This window comes from Equus caballus, chromosome 16, assembly GCF_041296265.1.
Source record: "Equus caballus isolate H_3958 breed thoroughbred chromosome 16, TB-T2T, whole genome shotgun sequence".
NCBI lineage: Eukaryota > Metazoa > Chordata > Mammalia > Perissodactyla > Equidae > Equus > Equus caballus.
In genome coordinates, this window is record NC_091699.1 from 79,381,291 (window position 1) to 79,407,437 (window position 26,147).

At 39.8% G+C, this 26,147-nt stretch overlaps 1 protein-coding gene across 9 annotated transcripts in view; it reads right to left on the minus strand.

Moving 5' to 3' along the window:
• The window catches only part of CPNE4 (copine 4), a 691,914-nt gene that overhangs the window by 502,420 nt on the left and 163,347 nt on the right, over positions 1 to 26,147 (minus strand). For 2 of the 9 annotated variants that reach the window (XM_070239075.1, XM_070239078.1), the window contains exons 1-2: positions 23,463 to 23,564; positions 22,995 to 23,025 (exon numbers count right to left, since the gene is read on the minus strand). The exons of 1 other annotated variant lie outside the window; for it this stretch is intronic. The gene's annotated coding sequence lies outside the window, so the exon portion shown is untranslated. Of the gene's footprint in view, positions 1 to 10,083; positions 10,119 to 22,994; positions 23,156 to 23,462; positions 23,621 to 26,147 lie in introns of those variants that run through there. 6 more of the 9 variants (XM_070239079.1, XM_070239081.1, XM_070239080.1 and 3 more) reach the window with 6 other exon arrangements.

A 26,147-nucleotide genomic window follows, 5' to 3' on the forward strand; every position in this document is an offset into this window, starting at 1 on the left:
GGAGAAAAACTATTTAGAATGGAATACCTAGCCATCACATTTCCTAGGAAGGTTTCAATTTCCCATTGTAAATAAAACAATCCGTAAATTCTATATTGCTCTGTCTTAGGTCCCTATGAATAAAGACAATGTCCGATTCATATTACACACTCCAAGCACCTGTCAGATGTTGAGATTCCTGCTGGTCCCTGAAAAAGAAATATTGACCAACGATCTTAAGCTGATTCAAATGATGAATTGCCTTGGCTTGGATTTATTCTGAAAACACTACATTATAATAAAATGTTTTTAATCTAGTTCTGAGAAATAACCCAAATCAAATTTCTAGTCAACTGACTTATGAGAACAGTCTGCTTAAATAATGAAATTTGGGAACCTTGCGTGGGAGTGAGGCAAACTCAGTTTCACTGCTGGATTTTGGATTTCTCCTCTCTTATAGAACTTCTCAGTTAGCATCTTGACTGCCTATTTCTAACTCTCCATTGTTGCCTGCCAGGAACAGCTTTGAAGACTGTGGGATGAGCCTGATGCCTGGCTAATTCATTCATGATACCAACTTGGAACAGCACTAACTCTCCCCATAGAGTTGACTGAGAAAAATTTTTGTCCCTCCACTTACAGATACTTACTGCTTGGTATGTTATAGACATGTAAGAGAAAGCTGGACTAAAGGAAGGAAGGAAGGGGAGAAGGGAGAGAGAGAGGGAGGGAGGGAGAAGGGGACCCTGCTATACTTTCCTAGTCCATTCACTTTCCTACTCTTTGAAAGGACTTTCTGGTACCCTCTCTCCTAAAACCCCCAAGACGCCTCCCACATTCTTACTCTCAGCCAATTCTCATTTTCTTCTTCATGGAGAAATTGGAAACTATAGAAGTTTGCCAAACCCTTCTACCCACCTAGCATCTCCAAAGCCACATTTCCACCTTCTCACCTGCTAACATATGAATTAACCACACTCTTACTAAAAACAATCCCTCATCTTTGCACTTGATCCCATCCTCTCTGGGCTACTGAAGGATATTGCTCCAGAAATTCTTCCTTCTCTCTCCTACATCATCAAATCTTCACCCTCTATTAACTCATCTACACCAGTTTAGAAACATGTTATTTCTCTCATCTTAAAAAATCCTCTCTAGAAGATCCCACTTTCCTTCTAGCTGCCATTTCATTTCTCTACTTTCCTTGCAACAAAACTCTTTGAAAGTGTTCATACATACTATCTACAATTCTTCTCTTATTCTCACATAAATCCACTCCAGTTTGGCTTTTTCTACCACTGCTCCACCAATACTGCTCTTGTTAATGTCTCCTCTGTCTGCCTAAGTCCAATGGTCATTTTTCAGTCCTCATCTTCCTTGACCCATCAGCAGCATTTCACCCAGTTGTGCACTCCCTCCTTCGAAATCATACTTTCTTCACTTGGATTCCAGAACACCACATCCTCCTGGGTTTTCTCCTATCTCCCTGGTTGCACCTTCTTAGTCTCCTTTCCTGGTTTCTTCTTTTTCTGATGTCTTAATGTTGAGGTGCCCCAGGGGTTGAGTCCTTGGTCATTTCTTCTTCTCTAGTTATTCACACTATCCTGACAATTTCATCTAGCCTCATACATTCAAATACCATATGTACAATGGCTGCTTTCAAATTTACATCTTTGGTCTGGAGCTTTCTCCTAAATTCTAGACTTCAACATCTAATTCACTTGAATGTCTAATAGGCATCTCCAATTTAACATGTCCAAAACTAAACTCCTGATTTTCCCTCTCAAACCTGCTGCAAGACTTAATCATCTCAATTGATGGCATCTCCATCTTTCGCATCTTTCAGGTCAAAAACTCTGGAGTTATCCATGACTCTTTTCTTTCTCTCACACCACAATTCAATCCAACAGCAAACACTGCTAGCTCCATACCCAGAAAATCTCATCACCTCTCTGTCTGAGCACAGAGCCTGACTGGGCTTCCCACTTCTCTCCTGGCCCTCTTACAGTCTGTGCCCAAACAGCAGACAGAATTATCCTTTGTTGATATAAATCAAATCATGTTATTTCTCTGCTTTAAACTCTTCCAATGATTTCCATCTTATTCAGAATGAAAAACCAAAGTCATTTGTGATCATTTACAACATTTAATTATAAGCCTGTCATTCATCTGCTCTTATGTCCTACTTTCCACTCTTTATTTACTCCACTCCAGACTCTCTGGACTCCGTCATTCATTGAGCACACCAGACATACTTCTACCTCAGGGCCTTTGCGTTGGCTGTTCTCTCTACTTGGCATACTCCAGGTGAGAATATACGAGAGAATATTCTAGAATACTCCACCTCCCCAGATATCCATCCACATAGCAGTCTCTCACTGCCTTTAAGCCATTGCTCAAAAAAGCGTTTGTCCTAACTGCCTAGAAGAGTACCTGGAAGATAGTAGGTGCTTAATATGTATTTGCAGAAGGAAGGAATGGAGGGAGGAAGGGTGAGAGGGCAGGATTTTGGTCATTCTTGGACAATTCAGTTCAGTTGTCCTCTCTGGGCCTCCGTATTCATCTTGAAATGAAACAAATGAGATAAAGCAGATGAACTCTGATATCTTCCACTTCTATATACAATGATTCTGCCAACCATGTGAATCCAAGGGCGTTCACAAACAATGTAAAGAACATTTGGACCTTATTATGATGCAGAATCTCAGAACAAGTGGGAGGCCTGGTAGACTATGGCTGAGCCTCCTTCCCTCTTATTTCCAGCCTGCCATGAGGCTTTCTTGGCTGAGTCACTTCAGCCACCCTCCAGATGACACTGATCCCAGAGAAGCCAGAGTGTCTATCCCACGCCACCCCCTGATGTACAGGCTACACAACCAAAGACTTCTTCTTGAGATCTCAACACATGTCTCTTCCAAATTTAAGTCACTAGCAATTACCACTTGATGTTTCCTAGTTAGACTGTGAGAGCAAGAATTCTGTCTTTGACCCTGTCTCCCATTATTCCTTGATTTGCAGCCTCATGTCAGAGCTTCTGTGAATGAAGCCCCTGCCTGCTCAGTAGACCATCAGCTGCTCCATATAAGCAAAGGGCCCTAGGAATCTCTCTGCTCTTGAGCACAGAGTCCCCGGAATAGAAACTGCCACCCTTGGTTTTCCTCCATCAGATAAATGTTATTTCCTGAAAGAATGATAAAGGCTGAGCTGTAGAAAACATAGGATCCTGGTCCTATGTCCAGTGGGACCCTCACTGATACAGCAAGACTAGATCAGCCTCTGCTGGCTGACTCCATCCCCACTGTAGGGGCCCATGGAGAATCGGTCAGGAGGATCCAGACTATCGAGAAGTCAGCAAGATACTGTGTCATTGTGTGAAGTGCAGATGCATCAGGGAGGCTTCTTAGTGTCACCCCAGGGTCACCCAGGAAAGGAAGTCTTTCAGCAACAGTAAGGCTGGGGCCTGGGTCTCACCACCCTACTCAAACCTGAAACACCACTTCTCCAGCATGGACCAAGTCACAGAAGTCGTGTGGTTTGGTGAGCCAGGCCAAAGCATCAAGAATTAAGGGATGCATATTCTCTAGCCAAAGACAAGGAAGCATATCTTTGTCCTGAGAACAAGTGAGTCATTCACAAAAGAGCCACCAAGCAGACCCAGAAAATGACCTGTTCCTAAAGGCTTGTCAAAGGTCAAATTTGCTGTGGACAATGAAGATGCAACTATGCATCTTCTTATAAAGTCTGAGCACTGACTCCTATAAGAGGTGAACTGGTCCTTCTGCCTGAAATATCTGCTACCTGCTTCTCCACCTAGAAAGCTCCTACTCATCCTTCTAGACCCAAATAAAATTTCCTCTGTGAAAACATTCCCAATCCTTCCCCAGCCTAAATACATGCACACACCCAAACACACACACACACACATCAATAAATCATTGTCTTCTCTATAATATCTCAACACTTTGTTCACAATTTGACTAGTCAATCCACAAACACCTTGAAGAAATAGGCCTATACTAAAAATGCTTAATTGTGACGCTTTCTTATCTTGTAAATTGAATATACATTGTATATTTTAATGCTAGTATCCAGTGATGAACATCTATAATAATAAGAGTCAAAAAATTTTTCAGAACAAGCAATAGCTAATATACATACACGTGGCCATTTCTCTTTGGTCCTCAAAATTAGCAATTCTCTTTTGCTTTTATGTAAAGATTTTACTTCCTTCCACAAGAAACAACTAAGAAAAAAATGCCAGACCGTGTAATGTAAGGTGACACAACTTCACAGTTTTTCTCTTTGCTTTACCTGATGAAAATTACTTTCCTGCTTAAAAAGTTTCAACTTTACCTCCAACCGAAGCTGCCCACACTTGCCAAGAACATAGATATCAGAGATAGAGATGACAGCCGCATCAATGTTGAATTCTTATTCAAAGTCAGTTTTCAAGCCTGAAATCCTATCTTATGCCACTGCCATTTTGAAGATTGGAGAGAAGAAAAGTGCAGGAATGTTCAGTCCAGCTGGCTGGGGGATAATGAGACAGCTAGTTCCTGCTGCAAACTGACATTTGGTGGAGATCTATCAATTAGACACTGTGGCTTCAGCCCATGCATAAGCGAATTGTCTCTAGTCTGGTCCTCGCAGAAGGCTGAACAGTCTCTTCTCATGAAAGACACTTTTAAGGAGAAGGGGACTTGGATCATGAATGGGAACAACAGGGCAGTCTGTGGGAATGGACAAAACTGGGGAGTGCTCCTCCAAGCCAGGCGTTGCAAACTTTTCTGAAAGAGCATGTACTAAATATTTTCAATGTCGCAGGACATATGGTCTCTGTAGCAGCTACTCAACTCTGCCACTGTAGCATGAAAGCAGCCATAGACAGCACAAAACGGAATGCGCTTAGCTGTGTTCCAGTAGAACTTTATCTTCACAAACAGGCAACTAGCCAAAGTTTGCTGACCCAGGCTCTAAGCCAATGTTTCCCAAAGTATTGCATACATCTCACTGTGGGTACATGGGCACACTATGTGATTTTAGGTAGCTCACAAAGAAATATTTTAAATTTTAAGTTACATTTGTGATTTAACGTTTACTAGAAACAAATATATAATTACCTCATCAAACACAATTTCATTAATATTATTGCTTAGGATAAGGCTAAATTTATTAAGTGAAAAAACTGAGTTGATTTAAAGAAAAATAATAAGGAACTAACAGGAGGATATTGATATTGCAAAAATCTTCTAGGTGATATATGAGTGGCCAAAGCCTGGGAACACTGTTCTAAGCTGCACTTATATCTTGCCCACTGGCGTATGTGACCTCACTTCATCTTTATGATCACTATTATCATTATACTGGACCAATGGACAGGCCACTAAGAGGCCACTTCAGACCCCTAGACTGGACTTTCCCTCCGGGAAATGGCCATTACTCACAGCTGGGTCCCAAGAGTGAACTATGGTTTGTCTTGAAGTCTTTTAACTGTTATATGACCATATCTCTAATTCTATTTGAAATGTTTTTAAAGTTAAAGAAAAATAAACATCCCAGCTTTTTTTGGTAATTTCAAAAATAAAACATCATTCACTTTATTAAATCACAGAACTTTTGTTGAAAGGGAAATCAAAGACCATTACGGAAATAGCTGTTGGGGGGTTTGCTTGAGGTGGGGGGTAGGGAAATCACTTTTGGTTTATACTTTTAGCTCCTAGTATGCCACTTACGAAAATCATGTTTCAGAATATGTTATGTCCCAAACCATAAAGAGTAAAAATTAAAAGTTCAAAGAATGTAAGATTTTTCTCACTCTTACCTCTTTTCTGGATAGTTAAGCCTTTTGACAATTTATTCTCAAAATCCCCTTTGACTTCTGGGTGGAGGCTTAATTCCTAGGTGAGATAAATTGCCTTCTTCCTAGAAGAGAAGATTACCTCGGCACAGGTATCAATCCCACTGTATTCTCATTGGCCGTATTATTCGGACTTCTATAGTCAGTGTGGAACAAGGAATAACCAGAGCAGAAGTCCAGACTCAGGAACGAGACACAGCCGGATTCAAACTCCAGGTTGGCCATTGCCTGTCATACGTTGTAGAATTGTGATATATATTTAAGATAACCTATGTAAAGTCCCTACCGTGGTTTCTGACTACGGTTGCTAGATTTAGCAAATAAAAATAGAGGCCATCTGTATTTTATCTGGCAACTCTAATTTGGCACAGTGTGCACTTGCAATAAATTTTAAAGATTGTTGTATTTATTGGAAACACATGACCTTTCTGTCTGTTCATGATGTTCGTTTCAGGAAAAATAAGAACACATCTTGCAATGAGCACTTAATTAATTAACTTATTCCTTTTCTCAGAAACAGAAACTTGATTTTAGATTTAGAAAGAAAGAGGAAGGAAAAACTAATCTGCCTTAAACAAAATGGATATTGAAAAAGAGCAAGTAAATTGAAAAACAAATAATGCTTATCAGAAAAGTAGTCTCTGGGATGGTGACATAGCTATGTCCCCTGACTGCAATTTTCTCAAAATTTTGCGTTGATTCCACACTGGAATCCAGTTCTTGATAGCTTTCTATGGCTTATTTAAAATGAGGCAGACCTATTTTAGTAAAAGAGGGATGAGATTGAAGTTCAGGAGGCATATGACATACCCCACCAATTTTTCCAGAGTAGAGAACAGGGCCCAGGCTTTCCAGCTAACATCCCCGCTCCTCTCTCATAGAAGCTCTGACCGTAGAAGTCGTGCTTGCTTCTAACTGGGGGGCAGCGTATGCCAGTAAAGCTGCATTATTTACAGCATGTTTTTCTTTTTCCCAAGATGACCAAGTAAAAAGAAGCTAATGTTGGGGCTGGCCCTGTGGCCGAGTGGTTAAGTCCGTGCGCTCCGCTGCAGGCGGCCCAGTGTTTCGTTGGTTCGAATCCTGGGCACGGACATGGCACTGCTCATCAAGCCACGCTGGGGCAGCGTCCCACATGCTACAACTAGAAGGACCCACAACGAAGAATATACAACTATGTACTGGGGGGCTTTGGGGAGAAAAAGGAAAAAATAAAATCTTTAAAAAAAAAAAAAAAAAAAGAAGCTAATGTTCTCTGATGAGGATTTTTAGGCTGCTTAATTTTAAAACGGTTTATGATGAGGATTTTTAGGCTGGTTACTTTTAAAACTACAGATGAGAAGGAGGCTCCAAGGAGTGGAATTTGCTTGTCCCTTTGTTGGGAAAGATTTACATTTCTAAGGAAAACCTCTATCTGTGAAGATGCTTCCCTCTCTGTGCCAGGAAGAAGGGGGATGGCCTTATCTCTAGAAACTCTTAATGAATGCCAGAGGCAAGAACTTAAGTTGTTTACTGTCTGGCAACCTCATGTAACTTACTCCCCCCCCCCCCCCCCACCTCCGCCAAATCCTCCTTTGTCTTTAGCTGAGGATAATATTCAAGCGGTGACTTCTGCCATTTACTCAATCCGGTTTGATTCTTATCTAAAAATTGTGGGACCGCCAAATGGCCCAACCCTACGGGCACTGATACCATTTTAACTTTTTTACATATTCTTTGTCTTGTAAAGAGATAACTCACATACTTATGCCTTAAATTTAGCTCTAACCCTCAACTTGGGGCAGCAGAAGCTCTGACTGCCCATGGGTCCTGTCCCCATGCTATTCTACTCTCTAAATAAAAGAGCACTACTGCCAGATCTTAAGAGTCTAAGAAATCTTTCTTTCGACTCCTCGGCTCACCGACCCCACATCATTCTCCATCCCAAGGGAGTATTGAGAACCAATGACGCTCTGTAATTGACTTGTTCTTATAAGGTTTCTGAAGATGAATGACTGATGGTGTGTCTACACTCACACTGTCAATCAAAGGTGACTTTCAAAAGCAGGAGGAAAAGGCTACTCTCAAACCTACTTTGATTATGAACCAGAAATAGTGAATTACTTGTCTTACCCATAACAAAAATATTCAGATGCGACTTTTGTGACCATTTCCAGGCATGGTATTTAGGGGAAAAAAAAGGAATAAAACAGATCTCTGCTTCCTGCAGCATGGCTAATAAAATATTCTGAAAAGTGCATTCATTAAAATATAACTAGATCCTGAATGAATTACAAAATCGATCTTTTCAAAGCATTGCTGAGCTCACAAGAAAGTAAGGCACATCACCAAACAGGTCATGCTAGGTGGTGGGAGAGTGGGAAAAAGAGAGTAAGCTACCAGAAAGAAACAATGAAGTAGAGCAAAGGTCAATGTTTCCTCCAGGGAAAATGCCAAAACCAGCATTTGAAAAGGGAGACTAACCCTAGGACCCTAGGCGAGGATGCGAACCTAACCTCAGCATTAGGCTTAGATTCTCAAAGGAAGTTAAAGTGGTCCCAGATTAGTGGCCCCACTGGCTCCCAGTAGAAACACATACTGACAAATAAAAATGGCAAGCAATAGCATATATTGGAGAATATGAGGAAGCCATTTGTATAAACCTAATTCAGCCTGACCTTGTCTTTCCAAAGGGCCTGACCAGTGGCTGTTGAGGATGTATTGTATGTCTGCTTTAGATATTCCCTATGGCAAGAGCAAAGGCCCTTGAGATAAAGGTGCAACTTCCCTCCCCCTCCCAATGTTGGCATTCCCTTAAGGATTAAGCATCTTTCCTTAGGCTAGGAACTGATTGCTGCACTCACCTGTGACCGCCCAGCTCAAGACAATAGGCTTGCCTCCTGCTACGCCCTCTGAGAGAGCAGACCCACTACCTGCTGTGTCCATCAAGCGCTGTGCCGACAGGGCAATCTTGTGACTATTGTGGGAGGGACATTTCAATCATATGTGAAATGTCCTGTATGGGGGTATATAACCACTCTGTATACCTCACTTCTTTGGTGCCCTTTCTTCCTTCAGGAAGAAAGGCCCCAGGCCATGGTCCTCAGATTTCAGCTCAGAATAAACTCACCCAAATTTTCATTTATAGATTGGTTATGGATTATTTTCGTCCACATACAAATCCTGTCTGGTGACAGTAACTCCAAATTCTATAATCTCAGTCATCTCACAGAATAAGATCAATTAAATATGATCTCACAGTACAAAATTACCAATACACAGGGAAATAAATCACCATGAATCATAGCAGCACAAAAACATACTGTATTATCAGATACAAAATATGAAATATGAATGGAATGATTAATGAAATAGACGAAAAGCTAAAAATTAGCCAAAAAAAAAAAAGGCATGCCAAAAAAAGTTCTGGAATTTAAAAATAAGCAAATCAAAGTTTTAGAAATGAAAAATACAATAGCTGAAAACAAAAACTCAATGATGGTCTTAAAGAGAAAGTTGTTTAATATAGCTGAAGAGATACTAGTGAACTGAACAATAAATGATGTTGGAGCAATTGGACATTCATACAAAAAAAAAGAACTTTGACCCATTCTTCACATCATACAAAAATTAACTCAAAATGGCTAATATACCTAAAGGTATATTGCTAACCTTATAATAATTCTAGAAGAAAATATAGAAGAAAAATTTTTGTGATATTGAGTTAGGCAAAGATTTCTTAAATACAATACCAAAAGCACAACTGATAAGAGAAAAAAATGATAAATTGGACTTCATCAAAATTTATAACTTCTGCTCTATCTTTTGAAAGATACTGCCAAGAAAATGAAAAGATAAGGCACACATTTGGAAAAAAATATCTGCAACTTACATTTCTGATGTAGGATTTGTATTCCAAATTTACAAAGAACTCTCAAAACTCAATAATAAGAAAACAAACACTCCTCCCCAAAAATAGACAAAAGGCATGAACATGCTTCACCAAAGACACAGAGATAGCAAGTAAGTCATTAGTTACTAGACATCATCAGTCAAAATTATTAGCCATTAGAAAATAGAAAATTAAAACCACAATGAGATACTATTTCACACACAATAAAATAGATAAATGAAAAATAATGACATTACCAAGAGCAGGCAACAATGCAAAGTAGTTAGAAGTCTCATATACTGTTTATGGGAATTCCATATGTTACAACCATTTTGGAAAACTGTTTATCCGTCTACTACAAAGTTAAGCATACACTTACCATATAGCCCTATGATCCCACTCCTAGGTATTTACCTAAGAGAAATAAAAGCTTATGTTCACAGAAAAACACATACCTGACTGTTTATACAGCTCCATTTATAATCACTAAAAACAATCCAAATGTCCTTCAATTGGCAAATGGATAAATGTGGTACATCCTTTCAATGGAATAATATTCAGCAATAAAAAAGAAAGAACTACTGAAATACGCAACAACATGGATGAATTCCAAATGTGTCATCCACCATTTGTTCAAAAGACTATCCTTTCAGGGCTGGCCCGGTGGTGTAGTGGTTAAGTTCATATACTCCACTTTGGCGGCCTAGGGCTCATTGGTTTGGATCCTGAGTGCAGACCTACACACCACTTATCAAGCCATGCTATGGCAGGCATCCCACGTATAAAGTAGAGGAAGATGGGCACAGATGTTAGCTCAAGGCCAATCTTCCTCAGCAAAAAGAGGAGGATTGGTGGCAGATGTTGGCACAGGGCTAATTTTCCTCAAAAAAAAAGACTATCCTTTCTCCACTAAATTTATTCTGCACTCTTGTCGAAACTAAGTTGGCCAAGGGCTGGCCTTGTGGCCAAGTGGTTACGCTTGCACGCTCTGCTTTGGTGGGCCAGGGTTCCACCAGTTTGAATCCTGGGCGTGGACATGACACTCCTCGTCAAGCCATGCTGAGGCGGCTTCCCACATGCCACAACTAGAAGGACCCACAACTAAAAATACACAACTATGTACCAGGGGGCTTTGGGAGGAAAAGGAAAAACAAAATCTTTAAAAATAAATAAATAAATAAAATGTTAGCCTATTGTCCAGACAGAAAAGCCATAAGGAAACATCAAACTTAAACTACAAGTTAAACCACATGGACTTAACACTGACAAAACATTCCATCCAACAGCAGCAGGATACTCCTTCTTCTCAAGCACACATGGAACGTTCTCCAAGGTAGATCATATATTAGGCTGAAAACCAAGTCTTAACAAAATTAAGAAGATTGAAATCACATCGGGCATCTTTTCTGATCATGATAGTATGAAACTAGAAATCAACTACAAGAATAAAACCGGAAAATTCACAAATATGAGGCAATTAAACAACATGCGACTGAACAACCAATGGGTCTAAGAAGAGATCAAAAGAAAAATCAAAAAATATCTTGAGACAAAAGAAAATGGAAATACAGCATACCAGAACTTATGGGATGCAGCAAAAGCAGCGCTAAGAGGGAAGTTTATGGTGATAAATGCCTACGTTAAGAAAAATATCTCAAATAAGTAACCTAACTTTATACCTCAAGGAACTAGATAAACAAGAACAAACTGAGCCCAAAGTTAGTAGAAGGAAGGACATAGCAAAGATCAGAGTGAAACAAATGAAATAGAGACTAATAAAACTAATAGGACAATAGAAATGATCAATGAAACTAACAGTTGGTTTTTTGAAAAAATAAATAATATAGACAAAACTTTAACTAGACTCACCAAGACATAAAGAGAAAAGACTCAAGTAAATAAAATTAGAAATGAAAGACAAGACATTATCACTGATACCACACAAATACAAAAGATCATAAGACTACCATGAATAATTATATGCCAATAAATTAGACAACCTAGAAGAAACAGATAAATTCCTAGAAACATACAACCTATGAAGACTGAATCATTAAGAAATAGAAACTCTGAACAAACCAATAACTAGTAAAGAGACTGAATCAGTAATCAAAAACATCCCAACAAAGAAAAGTCCAGGACCAGATGACTTCACTGGAGAATACTACTAAACATTTAGAGAAGAATTAATTAATGCCAATCCTTCACAAACTCTTCTAAAAATAGAAGAGGATGGAAAATTTCAAACCCATGTGATGAGGCCAGCATTACCCTGATACCAAAAAAACAGACGAGGATACTGCAAGAAAGGAAAATTACAGGCCACTATCCTTGATGAACATAGATGCAAAGTTCTCAACAAAATATTAGCAAACCAAATTAAACAGTACATTAAAAGGATCATGCACTATGATCAAGTGGGATTTATTCCAGGGATGGATGCAAGGATGGTTCAACACCCGCAAATCAATGTGATATATGACATTACCAAAACTAAAGGTAAAAATTATATGATCATCTCAATAGATGCAGAAAAAGCATGTGATAAAATTTGACATAATTTCATGATAAAAACGCACAAGAAACTGGGTATAGAGAGAATGTATCTCAATGTAATAAAGGCCTTATATGATAAGCCCACAGGTAACATGACATAATACTCAATGGTGAAAACCTGAAAGCATTTCCTTTAAGATCAGGAACAAGACAAGGATGCCAACTCTCATCACTTTTATTCAACATAGTACTGGAATTCCTAGCCAGAGAAATTAGACAAGAAAAACATATAATAGTCTACCAAATCAGAAAGAAAGAAATAAAACTATCTCTATTTGCAGATGACATAATATTATATGTAGAAACCTAAAGATGCCACCAAAAAAACTGTTAGAACTAATAAACAAATCCAGTAGAGTTGTAGAATACAAAATTAATATGCAAAAATCACTTGTGTTTCTATACATTAACAATGAACTATCAGAAAGAGGAATTAAGAAAACAATGCCATTTACAATCACATCAAAAAGAATAAAATACCTAGGAATAAATTTAACCAAGAGGTGAAAGTCTGTACATTGAGAACTATAAGACATTAAGGAAAGAAACTGAAAACATACAAATCTATGGAAAGATATTCTGTGACCATGGATTGGAAGAATTAATCTTGTTAAAATGTTCATACTACCCAAAGCAATCTACAGATTCAATGCAATTTCTATCAAAATTTCAGTGGCATTTTTCACAAAAATAGAATTCACAATCCTAAAATTTGGGACCACGACACACCCTGAATAGCTAAAGCAATCCTGAGAAGGAAGAACAAAGATGGAGACAGCGCACTACCTGATTTCCAACTAAATTTGACATTTGACCAAATTACAAAGATATTACAAGCTATAGTAATCAAAACAGTTTGGCATTTGCACAGAAACAGACCTACAGATCAATGGAACTGAAAGAGAGCCTGGGAATAAACCCATGCAAATATGATCAATTCACTTATAACAAAGGAGCCAAGAATATACAGTATGGAAAGGATAGTCTCTTCAATAAATGGTGCTGGAAAAACTGAACAGCCACCTGCAAAAGAACAAAACTAGACCCCTACCTTACACCATACATAAAAGTCAACTCAAAATGGATTAAAGATTTAAATGTAAGACTTGAAACCATAAAACTCTTAGAAGAAAGCATAGAACATAAGCTCCTTGACATCAGTCTTGGCAATTATTTTTTGGATTTGACACCAAAAGCAAGGCAACAAAAGGAAAAATCAATAAGTGGGACTACATCAAACTAAAAAGCTTCTGCACAGCAAAAGACACCATCAACAAAATGAAAAAGCAACCTACTGAATGAGAGAAATATTTGCAAATCATCTATCTGACAAAGGGTCAATATCCAAAATATATAAGGAACACATAAAACTCAATAACATAAAAATAAACAATTTGGGGGGCTGGCCTGGTGGCACAGTGGTTAAGTTCGCACATTCCACTTCTCGGTGCCCCAGGGTTCACCGGTTCAGATCCCAGGTGCGGACATGGCACCACCTGGCAAAAGCCATGCTGTGGTAGGCGTCCCACGTATAAAGTAGAGGAAGATGGGCATGGATGTTAGCTCATGGCCAGTCTTCCTCAGCAAAAAGAGAAGGATTGGCAGCAGATGTTAGCTCAGGGCTAATCTTCCTCAAAAAAATAAATAAATAAAAATAAACAATCTGATTAAAAAATGGGCAGAGGAATTGAATAGGCATTTTTCCAAAGAAGACATACACGGCCAACTGGCACATGAAAAGATCTCAACATCATTAATCATCAGGGAAATGCAAATCAAAACCACAATGAGACATCCCCTCACATCTGTTAGAACAGCTATTATTAAAAATACGAAAGATAACAAGTACTGGCAAAGATGTGCAGAAAAGGGACCCTTGTGCCCCGTTAGTAGCAATGTAAATTGGTGCAGCCACTATGGAAAACAGAATGGAGGTCAAAAAATTCAAAAATAACACTGCCATATGATCCAGCAATTCCACTGTGGGTATATATCCAGAGGAAATAAAAGCAGGACCTTGATGGGATATCAACAGCCCCATGTTCATTGCTGCATTATTTACAACAGCCAAGACATGGAAACAACCTAAGTGTCCATCAACAGATCGATGGATAAAGAAAATGTGGTGTGTATATATATGTATGTATGTCTGTATATGTGAGTATGTGGATCTATATATATTTAGGATTGTATTATATATAATGGAATATTATTAAACCATAAAAAAGAAGGAAATCCTGCCATTTTCAATACTACAGATGAAACTTGAAGGCAATTATGCTCAGTGAAATAAGTTGGACAGAGAAAGACAAATACTGTCTTATTTCACTTATATGTGGAATCTAAAAAAAACAAACCCTTAGAAACAGAGAACAAAATGGTGGTTGCCAGAGTGGGAGTGGGGATGGAGGAAATGGGTGAATCAGTCAAAAGTTACAAACTTCCAGTTATAAGATAATAAGTTCTGAAGATGTCATGTACAGCATGGTGACTATAGCTAACAATACTGTATTGTATATCTGAAAGTTGCTAAGAGAGTAGGTCTTAAATGTTCTCATCACACGAAAAAAGTTATAACTGCGTGAGGTGATGGATGATAATTAAACTTGTAACCATTTCACAGTATATACATATATAAAATCATTATGTTGTACACTTTAAACTAATACAATGTTATATGTCATTTATATCTCAATAAAACTTGGCGGGGGAGCAACACAATGCAGGAAGGAGAGCCTTTTCAACCAATGGTCCTGAAGCAATTGGACATGCACAGCCAAAAAATGAAGCTTGACCTAAAGCTTTCCTATCACACAAAAATAAACTCAAAATAGATCATGGAATTAAATGTAAAATATAAAACTATAAAACTTTTTTTAAAATAGGAGAAAATATTCAGGTTCAAGGGCTAGGTGAAGTGTCTTAGAAGTGACACCAAAACTATGATCCATAAGAGGAAAATATGATTAGTCGTATCTCATCAAAACTAAAAAATTTTGCTCTGTGAAAAAACCCTGTGAAGAGGTGAAAACATAAGCTGTAGGCTGGGAGAAAATATTTGCTAACTGCGTATTCCACAAAGAACATATATCTAGAATATAAAGAAGTTTCTTTTTTCTTTTTTTTTTTTTTTGAGGAAGCTAAGCCCTGAGATAACATCCACCATCAATCCTCCTCTTTTCGTTGAGGAAGACTGGCCCTGAGCTAACATCCATGCCCACATTCCTCTACTTTATATGTGGGGCACCTGCCACAGCATGGCTTGACAAGCTGTGCGTACGTAGGTCTGCACCTGGGATCCAAACCAGCGACCCGCAGGCCGCCGAAGCAGAATGTGCGAACTTAACCACTGCACCACCAGGCTGGCCCCAGGAATATAAAGAACTCTCAAAACTCAACAGGAAAAAAACAAACAGTCCAATTAGAAAATGAGCAAAAGACATAAACAGGCATTTCATTGAAGATTATACACCGATGGCAAATACGCACCTGAAAAGATGTTCATCACCACTAGCCATTAAGGAAATAAAAATTTAAATCAGGATGAGATATCACTACACACCTATCAGAATGGCTAAAATTAAAAATAGTGACAAAACCAAATGCTGGTGAGGATGCCAAGAAACCAGATTCCTCATTCATTGTTGGTGGGAATACAAAATGGTGGAACCACTCTGGAAAAGTATATGTCTATTTTTTTCAAAAACTTAACATATGATCCAGCATTTGCACTCTTGGGCATTCATTTCAAAGAAAGGAAAACTTATGTTTTCATAAAAACATGGGTACAAATGTTCATAATAGCTTTATTTGAAATAGCCAAAAACCAGAAACTTTCCAAATTTCGTTCTGCGAGTGAATGCCTAAGCAAACTGTGGTACGTCCAGACCATTGACTACTACCCAGCAGTAAAAAGAAACAAACTATTGCTACATACAATGACATGAACAGATCTCAGGAAGATTCTGGGGAGTGATGAAAAGCCAATTTCCAGTCATTACCAACTATGTGATTTCGTTATATTACATTCCTGAAATGACAAAATTAGAGACATGGGGTACAGATTAGTAGTCACCTTTTTGAATTTATAGGTTTGAATTTTTTGCAAAATTTTGGAAGATTTGAGCTATTATTTCTTCAAATATTTTTTCAGCCCTACACTCTTTCACCTTTGCTTTTGGAACACCAATGACAAAAAATGGAGGATCTTTTGTTATCCTTGAGGATCTGTTTATTTTTTTCAATTCAATTTCTATCTGATGTTCAGATTTGATCATCCCTGTTGATCTATCTTTAAGTCCACTGATTCTTTCCTCATTATCACGTTTCTGTTAGTGAGCCCATCCCATGTTTTTTTATAATGTTATATCGATTATACCTCAATAAAAAAGTATTTTATGAAAAGTAAAGGATAGTGTTTCTCTCTGGGACAGACACGGGGGGAATGGAATGAAGGAGGGGCACACAGAAAACTTCATGGTACTGGTAACATTCTATTTCTTCCCTTCGGTGATGGGCTCACTGAATTTGTTTTATTATGCTCACTAATTACATATATATCACATATTTTTATCTATCAAATATTATGTACCTATCCTAATTAGATTCTATATATGCTGATATGAAAATATCTGTAAGACACAGCATATAAAAACAAAACGAGGGGCAGCCTATATGTACAGCATAGTCCTACATTTAAAATATATCATATATGTTTACATTTACATAATTATACAGAAAATCCTAGAGGAAGTCTGAAAGGATATATCTCACTCTTAAGAGTGCTTAAGATTTGCTAGTGGAACACAGTGGAGGTAGACTCTCCCTAATAACTTATGTACCACTATTCCTTTTAGTTTTTGTAATAATATGCTAATGTTTTTATTTAAATTTTTTTTTTGTTTGGTGAGGAAGATTGGCCCTGAGCTAACATCTGTTGCCAATCTTCCTCTTTTTTTTTTTTTCCTCCCCAAAGCCCCAGTACATACTTGTATATCCTAGTTGTAAGTCCTTCTAGTTCTTCTATGTGGGACACCACCAAAGCACGGCTTGAGGAGCGGTGCATAGGTCCACACCCAGAATCTGAACTGGGGAACGCTGGGCCACCAAAGCACAGCACGTGAACTTAACCACTACACCACTGGGCGGGCCCCTTAAATTTCTTTTTTAAAAGGAAAGGAAGGAATGTTCTATCAACACCTGGCACAAAAGACGAACCCAAGATGTCAGAAGGTAACATCAATTTATTTCACCCATATAGTTTTCTTTTTATCGGAGACATTTCAACATCACTTCCCAGCCTAGGGAGTAGCTGGAGGAGATCTAACCACTAAAGCCAAGACTGAACGCCACGTCCTCCAAGCCCGGGCTTGCTGCTCCATCTCCCGACCAGAGAGGGCGACCCGCTGCCTTGGCAGAGGACTCTCAGGAGCGTTGAAGCAGAGGGGGAAGCCTGGCAGCCTGTGGCAGAACCAGCCTGCAGATTCTGTCTCGCATACGTAGCGATAACTCACGTGGTATTTAATTTTTTCTTAATGTGTTGCTAACATTAAAAATTAATCATCTTCACATAAAAACCTTCATTTGCCATTTCTCTTTAAAAAAATCAAAATATGGCAACACAGAGCCTACGTTCTCACATGGCAGAAACCTGCTCCCGGCCTGTAGCAGCCGCCCCTGCAAAGAAGGCAGGAGCGTTTTAATTATTCGCAGTCGCTATCCGGCCCTTTTGTCTCCTTTACCCTGAGGTGGAGCAACCGTTTCCACTTATCACCACACTTGTGCTGCCATTTTTATTAAAGAGTTAAAAATGACATAGTTTTTATCTCCATATCTCTAAAACAAGTTGCAAGATTTTTTTTAAAAAAAACAGTGTTCTAAGAGAATAAGAGAAAGCATACTTCCTTGTGGGAGTGGTTTCTTTCCCTATGGGTTCAATATAAAAAAAGTGAAAATATGGGGCTGGCCTGGTGGCGCAGTGGTTAAGTGCGCACATTCTGCTTCTTGGCAGCCCGGGGTTTGCCGGTTGGGATCCCGGGTGCGGACATGGCACCGCTTGGCAAGCCATGCTGTGGTAGGCATCCCACATACAGAGTAGAGGAAGATGGGCATGGATGTGAGCTCAGGGCCAGTCTTCCTCAGCAAAAAGAGGAGGATTGGCAGCAGATGTTAGCTCAGGGCTAATCTTCCTCAAAAAAAAATAAGTAAATAAAAATAAAAATGAATCTGAGTTCAATAAATGTAATTTAAGGTGGTCTAATGAAATGAATCATAACAAAGACTTCAGATATTTGAGTTTGTGACTGCGGATTAAAGAAATCTTTGAATATTTCTCCCTAATAATAATATCTATAATAGTGTTCAACTCTCCTTACTAATGACTTCTGTGTTTGTCTGATCCAGTCCTTGCCATCTCGTCTCTTCCATGACTCGTTATATGACTGGGCTAAGAGAATGTGTCATTTATCTAAGAATAGGTACCAAATATTCTTAGTCATCCACTCGGACACATAATGCCCACATGTTTAAGTTAAGAGAAAATGGAAAGGAATGACAATTACCTATTTCCTCAAGATTTTGTGCCTCATTTTAGTCCCGTTCTGATTCTCCTAAGACTCTGGATGTATAACAAAGGCTAACGCATCGGCCATAGATGCTGCAGCTGAAAAGCATTTGAGAGTTTTAGATGAGAAGTTTCCTGTGAAATACTTTGGGTTCAGAAAGGTTTTTATTAAACTCACTAAAATTACATCCTTTCAGAAGGCTGTTAGAATAAGAGTTTATTTCCCTCAATCCTGCTTGTGAAATTACGGTCACTATCTACAAAATAATCCATGATTTTATTATTTTCCTAGAATACTTCAAATGGAGAAGGCAAAGAACAAGGAAATAGAAAATGAATTTGGGCAGAATAGTTAAATCTGGCACAGAGCAATAGTTAAATCTTACAGCAACCACAGGAAATAAAGCATTTTTTGTCCTATTTATGGGTGAGAAAACCAAGGCTTAGACTGGCAAAATAACTTGCCCAAAGCCACATAAACAGTAAATGACAGAGTTAGACCTTTAACTCATGTCTGTTGCAGAACCACTGCTCCTTCCACTACCAAGGTTCTGGAAGGGTGGGCCCCGCACGGCAGCAGCAGCATCACCTGAGAACTTGTTACAAACGCAAATTCTCGGGCCTCATCCCAGACCTCCTGAAAAAGATGCTCTGGGGGTGGGACAGAGTAATCTATGTTTTGATAAGTTCTGGATGATTCTGATGCACACTCAAATTTGAGAACCACTGCATTGTGCCAGACCAACTCACAAAAAAGGGAGGACACAGGCTTAGCGTTTAAAAGAGAAAAGGTGCTGGGCAGGGCAGAGTCTTGATTAAGAGTGCAGACACTGGGTGGACTCTAGCTTGGACCCTGGGAATAGCCTGGGAAAATGATTCCTACTTATAAATACAGTCGTGTGTCACTCAATGACAAGAATATTTCTGAGAAAGGCATCATCAGGCGATTTCATCATTTCATGAGCATTGTAGAGTGTATTCACACAAACCTAGACGGCATGGTACTAATGTTACGGGGCCACTGTCATATATGTGGTCTGTCGTTGATCGAAATATCATTGTGCAGCACCTGCCTGCACACTTTGAGACTGAGACTTAGAGAATCAGAAACAGGCATAGCTGATGCCCTAAAAAGAGAGGGAATCATTTACCTCTTCCTTTTGTATAATTTTAAAACTGGAAAGAGGCTGATAATGAGAACAGCTACAAGACTCAGAAAGGTGAACTGATTTGCTCCAAATCACACAACTAGTTGGTTAGAGCCAGAGCCAGAAATAGGACACAGGTTTCCAATATCTAGCTTATACTTATTCTATCGGGCCTCCAATTCTTTTGCTCTCCTTCACATTAACCATTAGATACAGCATTGCATTTTTCTCTTCCGAGTCACGGCATGGAGCCTGAGATGAATTTAACTTTAAAATTCTGAAAAGGATTCCAATTTTTTATTCAACCTTTCTACTTCCTGGCTCTTGGCCAAGGAAGCCAGCCACCTGTTCTTCATCCATTTTTATCAGCTGGAGAATAACTGAGTGAGAAATGCCAGAAGTAACCTGGTCCAGAAATAGGGCATGGGGCCCCCTGTTAAGGGAGCTGCAGTCGGCAGGGAAATCGTGGGGACAGATGGCAGGCAGAGATGTAATCAAGAATGAAGACACAGCAAGTGCCTGCTGTCATCTGGAACTTTCTTCCTTCCTAGGTTTCCCACCTCATCATAAGCCAGCTTTGTTGGAAGAGGCACAATAGAGAAATTAAAAATTAAATATGAGGGACCAGGAATGTTGTTGCGAGTGACAAAAGCATAGAGGAAAGAGAGAGAAAAATAGGTCCAAGGTAGTAGGAAAGAATTAACCAAAACCCTGATCGACTAGGCTCCTGGCAGAGAAGGGTGGGAAAACAGAATTCGAGTTGCTACATAGGTTTTCCAGATGAGAAAGGGATGGAGAAGAGGGAACAGAATTCATGCAAATCTTAAGAACTACTAGGTGGGTATGAAAAAGGGAGAAAGCTATTTCTGCAACTCCAAAGCAAAAGCAAGACAGCGAATCTGACTTCCCGATTTAGGGCTGGGAGAGGCGCTGCTGCAGGGGACCAGTGACAAGCTGAGCATAAGATGCAATGCCAGCCTGATAATTACAGATAATTAAAAGTTGGAAGGGAACTAATATTCTGATTATGTTTTATTCCAAACAGAATTGAATTGTGGATTTTAAGATGGTATAAAGATGAGGAGGCAAGTTGGTACAAAGGAGGTAGCATGACTTGCTCCCCATAAGAGATGGCCTGGGGCCAGGTACCATGAGTGGATGGGGTTCACTAGGCAGGAGTAGGGCACATCAAACCGGCAAGTACGTTGGGACCCAGGTACCAAATCAAGAAGAGAATTAAAAATGGTCCTAAATGAGGTCAAATTACAAAGATGTGCAGAGTCAAAAATAGGGATTCAGAGACAAGGTAATAAAGTAGGAGATGAGCATCAAATCACCAAAAATGTCAGCTTGCATTTGTGGCTTTCTACATTAAGCAGGAGCTGGTTCCATAAGTGGGTTTCCTGGTTTAATAGGTTAGGGTCAGAAGTCGGGCAAATACCAGTTAGGTGGCCTTAACTAAGTTCTCTTTCAGCAGCAGTCTGCTTATCGACAAAGAGAATGATGGAAATTTTTCCTCCTGGTGCCAGACCCCAACCCCCACCAAGTGAATGTGAAAATCAAATTAAAAGTTATGTCTGCAGAAAAGGCTCTGAAATGCAAGGGGCTCTTCAAACGCAAGGTGATGATGTCGTTAGTTCTCTAACTCTACGCTGGTTATCAGTTCAATGAGAGGAGTGGTACGTGTGTGAGCTGTTAGGATGCAAGGGGAAGAAACTCGGGAATGATGCTCTAGGACAGCGGGTTAATTCCAGGCAAACAATACAGTGCAAGTTCCCTTCTCTGGCCAGGATTTATACTCCTATTATCAAAGCCACCAGCTATCAGACTATGGTTTCCCATCGCAATAACAGGAGGGTTGATTTTCACATGCAAGGTGCAGCATGCACCCCAATTACTATCTCTGACACTTACTGCAAAGTGGATGAACATCTCATTCTTAGGGACTCTAGGGTTCTTTAAGCCAGATGAAAGAGAAGCAGGGAGTCTAGCTTACCTCCAGGACACTTTGCTGAAGCTACCCGCTGGGTGATAAACCCTGCCACATTCATGTCTGTATGAGCATAAAGCAGGACAGTCTCCAGGATATGTCCAAGCATGATAACACGGAAACTATCACTAAAACTACGTAATGAATGAATTCCTGACAGAGACACCGCTAATTGTCCACCCAATGGCCATTCCTCTCCTTCCCACCACCAACCCCTCCCCCTTCCACTTGCACACATACTTCTTCCTTACTAACCTAATTTGTTCAGGGTTACAATACAGCCACTTAAAAATGTGTAAGTTCTCAACCTCCCTTGGACACAGTGGTGGTCCTACAACACATGTGTGACCAGTGAAATATAGGCAAGAGTCCCTAAGACGGATAAAAAAGTTAAGCCTTGCAAAAAGGCTTAAAGGTAAACTCCATCATTTACCTTTCTTCCTGCAACCATGAGGCCTAGATATATAGCCGCCATGCCATCTTTGACCATGGCAAACATGAGGATGAAGCCCACCCCATAAGGAAAGAGAACGGGAAGACAGAGCCTGAGTCCCCAGGGGCGTCGCTGGGCAGCTGCCCCAGCCTGCCTCTATGCTTCTTATTAAGTGAGAAGAACAAACCCCTTATTTAAACTTCTCTTGGTTGGCCTTTCTTTTATTTTCAGCTGAATATATTCCTAATTGACAAGAGAAACTTTCTAAGGGATATTGGGACTTATTAGCCACATCAGTTCATTTGAGACATTTACTGGGGAGACAGTGAAGGCAAGTAAGATTGATAAAGAAATTCAGTCGAGATGACACAGAGGGGCTGATGTTTACCGATACATCATCATTCTGACATGAGTAGAAAAGGCTAAGGGCATTTTAAAGGAAGAAAACTGTGGACATGAGTCTGGCAGGGCTCTCAATCTATTAACCTGTGAATATTTACTAAGCCCTGTTCTGCGCCCAGCGGCCTCTGCCTCCTTCTTTTGTCAATACCATCCTTTGAAACTCCAAGATTATTCATTGGTAAAAAAGGAAGGATCTTACCTCCAAGGATCCTAAATTGCTTCAGCAGTATCTGTAGAGAGAAACGTCATCCATTGATGTACTGGGAACTTTCTCTCTGTTACCCATTCACCCGGCAATGGAAGTAGTAATAGATACACGTTTATTCTACTTTTTTTGAAACTTCTGTTGATTCATTCATCCTATGTGGATAAGAAACTTTGAAAGCCAAGCAAAAATGAGCTGAGTTTCCAGCCCTAATAAAATAACACAGGGAATGCTAACCGTAATCTTGTGATGCTGCTTTGTAACTACGCTTAAGTGATCACTAATACACGTGGATGATGGTAGTTACTTATATGCCAACAAGCCACTTTTTCGGTCTCTCTCCTTGTTTTGTTGATTTTCCAACGTCTAGAATTAGCAGCAAAGCCCATGGAATTATTATTTCAGTATCATCATATATGCACACACATATTCACTCAGAAAAATACAAAAGAGACCAAATACCTGGACCTTCTCCAGGCAGAGGAGAGTGCTTCTTGATCATGGCCTGCCTTCCCACGGCCCTGCCCGCTCCCTGACCTCTAGGGTTGAGATTTTCTCGCCTCTAACGGGACACCAGAATCCTATCAAATAGTCCTCTCCTCTCTAATCACTTCAAAGTTGCTGGAACACCAAAGCAGCATGTCCCAGATGACAGAGAGCTAAAAAAAGCAAGACTCCCAGAGCACTGGACTATAGAAACAAAAACATCACCTCTGCAGTGCAATGTGCCCAGCACTCTTCCAAGTGGCTTACTGAGCTTCAGGCATTTAATCTTCACAAAACAACCCCAGGAGGCGGATTCTCTTATCATGCTTATTTTGTAGGGGAGGAATGGAGGTATTGGATAAGTAACTAGTAACACAGCTAGTGAGTGGCAGAGACACGGTTTGAACCCAGGCAGCCTGGCTCCGGAATCTGGGCTCCTAGATGTTATACTCTACACTCTCCCTCCCCAGAGCATTGTAGGAACCCTGCTGTTTATTCTTTCTCCCTCTCAGCCCCCAGACCCAGTTTTCACGCTTCTCTGCCCTGCTGTGTCCTGGCGTGCCAAACCCTACCTGCATCACCCAGGCTCCTCTCTCCTGGGGCTTCCAGCTGGGTTTGGCCAATGTAAAGGGCTGGCAGGAGATAAGACAGTGGGAAGGATATTTATTCCCCTCTTCATCTTTCCCCACTCCCTCCTTACCTCACAACAGTTCTGACCATGGTTACAGCTCTTTCTAGGCAGCCACTCTCCCATCACTCCTGTTCTCAAGGACTCTGGTCCACCGAGAACACTATCTTCTCTTCCCTCTCTAGGCCTAGGGAATTCATAGCACCCTCTGTGGCCCATCTTGGGATGTTTCTCCATCCTTTATTGTTTGCCTAACTCTGTTCACACTTTGTAAGTAGTTCCTTAATTAAACTCTCTTCACCTAAAACTTTCGAGTATGTCATCTCTTTTCTTCCAGGATCCCAGTCTATACAAAGGTTCATATGACAAAGACGCCCTTGCTGGTCAAGGGTGGTGGTCTTGTGGAAAAGACACAGCACTCTGACACCAACCTCCATGTCCTTAGTAGCATCTCAGTTCTCTGAAATAGGTTAATGGACTGGAGACAAAGAGAGACACTTTAAAATAATAAAAGGGTCCATATGTCAGGAAGATATAATAATTATAAATGTATATACATCTAATAACAAAAATTCAAAGCATATGAAACAAAAATTGACAGAACCAAAGGGAAGTAGACAAATCCACAACTCTAGTTGGAGATTTTAACACACCTCTCAAAAATGATAGAATAGGTAGATAAAAAATCAGTGAAGGCACAGAAAATCTGAACCACTGCCCCCTCTTCACACCATTATCCACAATATCTATACCAGCAGACACATCTTCTATTGGTATTTAGAGATAAAATAACTTTAAATGCTGGCACACTAGTATTACTGTCTATCAATCAAAGTGCCAATGAACTATGAAATCCCTTAACCAAGAGGATGTGAAAAGTAGAGGGTTCCTGAAACTTGCACAAGCAAATAAAGGGGCAACTTAAGAAGAACCACATCAAGGAGAGGCTGGAGACTCAAAAGACAAGATCTGGGTTATGATTCAATCCATTTATATAAAGTCCTAAATTCCATCAATAGTGTTAGAAGTCAAGTTAGTGGCTACTCCTGGGAGATAATGACTGAAAGATAACATAGGGTGGGCTCCTAGGATACTGGTTATGCTTCATCAGTTGATCTAGGTTCTGGTTACACTGCTGTGTTCAATTTGTAAAAATTCCTTAAGCTATACCCTCATGATATATGCTCTTTTGGGAATGTATATTATTCTTCAACCACAAAACATTTAAAAAAGACAAACTCTGTGAACTTCACACTTTTATTTCAGTTCTTGGCTTATCTTTACGAATGTTAGTTGGAACAGAGAAATAACACATGCAAAGATATTTCACATCCTATTGTGCTTGGCAGGGGTGCACTTGAGGGAAACATTAGCCCTCAGTGCAGCACCACAGATCACAAAGGGACCTGCAAAGTGAGTAAGTAGGAATTACATTTAATAAAATAGAACTTCCATAAGTTTAGCTCTCCCTGTTAATTCCTGGCTGGGATCGCCGGCCCCAGTTCTCTCCACCTTTCCCTGCATCCATGAACTGTGCTATGAGCCTTTGAAAAAAGAAATTTCTTCCTGCCTCCATAGACAGAGTACATTTCCCCAGCTCCTGCCTTTGAGCTTGATCATGTGACTTTCTTTAGCCAGTTAGAATTGAGCAGGAGCGCCAGTTCCAAGTCTAGGCCTTCAGAGGCCTTATGTGTTTCTATTTAGTCTTCTGCGCCTCTCCCGTTGCCTTAAGAAGCGTTTTCTCCAGGTAGTGCTGTCCCTTTATCTTGAACCTCAGAATGAATCACATGGAGCATACCTGAGCCAGCTGGACCTTCAACTTGAGGCAGAGACACTGTAACAAACCAGCAGACATATGAGCTAAGTAAATGCTCATTGTAAACAACTGAGATTTTTGTAGCTGTTTGTTACACAGCAATAGTTAACCACTACACTAGCCAAGAGCCAGAAATATGTGATTGAAGCAAATTGTACAATTCTGCCTCATTCCTTCAAGCCATAAGACCTATTCATACACAGTATAGCCTGCACAA